Raw genomic sequence first — 2,534 nt, forward strand, 5'->3', positions numbered from 1 at the left:
CCTATTACCAAGGTGACCTTACAAACATTTGACTATCTACCAGCACCTTATAATCATTTTCTTACACTATACAAAGATCATGCAATCTCAATCATATTTCACTAGTTTTAAGTTATTCAAATTACATTTTAGTTATTTGAGTAAAATAAGTTATCACTAGATAGTATCGAAGCCCGTGTGGCAATATTTATAGGACTTAGAAAATTCTTAGTAGAGACCTTGATATCAATAGCTAGGACAAATGAAGTACTTAGCATTGATGAACTACGCGCCCAAATCAAGGTGAAGGACAAGGCATTGCTAGCATAAGCCCAAGATTTCGGGTCGAGGAAGGATATGAGCTTCTTCGAATAAAGCTTGGCACCCTTGACAAACGCCTTCCACTTTTCAACGGTCAAACCCTTGGGAGTCGCAGCTTGTACCCAGTCGACCTTCTGGCCGCTAGCCGCCACTAGGGCAATGGTCCCTTCGACTCCTATCTTCAAGCTCGCTTGACGATAAGCCAAAGCTGGATCATCTCCCTCGAGGAAGCGATGGGCGAGCTGGGCGAAAACTTCGGGTTGAACATCCTTTGGGAAGAAATGGGGGAAGACGCGCTTCAAAGCATTCCACGCCGAAGCTATGCACTTTTGCGCCAAGTCACAGTTTAGCTCAAGAATATCGAGAGTGTTTGTGAGACGATCCTCCGATTTTTGGCTCAAAGTGTATTGCTCACCCATTTTCCCTACTGGGGAAAATCAGGACTTTGTCAATAACAAAATATATGGTTTGCACAAGAAAAAGCGAAAGGACAAGGGAAAGATAGTTGTACTTGAAAATCTTCGAGACTGCGTCTCGAGGCGTTTGATTATAGCGCTCTCGCGCTCAACTTGCTTGGCCTCTTTGTCGCTCAAGGCGTCTTCAGCAGCTTGAAGTCTTCCGCGCAAGTCTTCGACACCGGAAGCATCTTTTTCAGCCTTCTTGCGAGCTGTTTCACTAGTTTTAAGCATGGCTTCCAAATCGTTGGCTTTGAGCTTGGCCTCCTTGATAGCTTTAAGCTTGGCCTCCTCACTGACCTTGAGTTTGGCCTCCAAGGCGTCAGCGCGCTCTTTAGCGTGACGCCAGTGCTTCTGCAATAAAAAAAGTAAGAGAAGGTGTAAATGCAAACAACAAGACAACATATAGGAGACATGGTGAGTCGAAGTTTTACCTTTCAAAGTTGCAGCCTCATCGCGGAACCCGATGAAATGGAATCCTAGGTCGATCAACTTCTTCATCAAGGGATGCAAAAAAATTAATATGAAAAGATATAAGTCGTAAGTACAAGATCTTTCGATTCGATCAAACAAAAAGAGACAATCATCAAAAGAAAGCTTACATCTTCAAGGAGAGGAGTAGCCACGCTCCCGTAGCAAGAACTTGCCAACAACCCCAGTTCTAGCTTTCTTCGGCTTTGGTGCCTGGGGGATGGGTACTGGAGTTATTGCTTCCGGATCAGCTCGTGGAGGAGATGATGTTTCTGCTACAACACGTTGATCCTCAGAGAGAACCAACGTATTGGAAGTGCTCGTGACAGCTGCACCATGGGTGTCGGGCTCCGTTTCTTCTTCGTCCCCACTGCCAATATAGTATCAAGATAAGTACAAGAAAGTCAAAGAAAGAAAATAAAGACAAAGAAAAAAAGAACTTACGAGCTAACTGCGCCTGTCCTGGCGTAGGGGTCGAAATTTTCTTGACCTTCAGGTGAAGATTCTTCGGCAGCTGGTTCGGCGAGTTTGGACGCGCTGGAAGTTTCTTCGTCATCACCTCTCTTCCTCTTGTGCGTATCCGGAGAAGCGGCAGGCGGAGGAGAAATAGACTGAGCAGATCAGAGCGTCGCTCAGATTCTGTTTTTTTGTCAGAGGAACCCGCAGTTTTTTGCGATTCTGCGGGTTAGCTCTCCAGCATGAAGGATTCTAGCGAGTCGTCACGAACGACAGATCGCTCATCCACTTCACCACCTTCAGGAAGTGGAGGAAGAGAGGAAAGGATTTGATGGTTCTACGGGCAGAAAGCACGAGAAGGAAAATAAAATTATCAAAAAATGAAAGCAAATAAGAGTCAACAAAATAGTTATATAACTCGAAGACAAGTTACTTACTTCGGGAAGGGCGTGGCTGCCACTGAAGGGCTCCACGCGACAGGAAGAAGGAACTTTTTTTTTTTTGAACGAACAGGAAGAAGGAACTTCGTGACTCTTGCTCAACGAAGTAAAGCGGCAGACAAGTTTCTCCAAGTCCTTTAAAGGAAGCTCAGCAGAGACTATCAGAATCTTTGGCACCTGAATACATCCACATAGGATTTCTTCGGGCTTGAAGAGGTTGGATGCGGATGCACATGAAGTGTGCAATAATTTGCACACCTGACAGATCTGCCCCATCGGTGTTTTGAAGTTCGTGGATGCGGGCAATCAGAGCGTCAGTAACCTTCTTTTCTTCGGCTGTTACCTCAGCATCCTAGGATTTACGTCTCTGAATTTCTTCGGAAGAGTCAAAAGGCTCAATGCCGTATTCTTG

The sequence above is a fragment of the Lolium perenne genome, chromosome 4, assembly GCF_019359855.2.
Source record: "Lolium perenne isolate Kyuss_39 chromosome 4, Kyuss_2.0, whole genome shotgun sequence".
In the NCBI taxonomy this organism is placed as follows: Eukaryota; Viridiplantae; Streptophyta; class Magnoliopsida; order Poales; family Poaceae; genus Lolium; species Lolium perenne.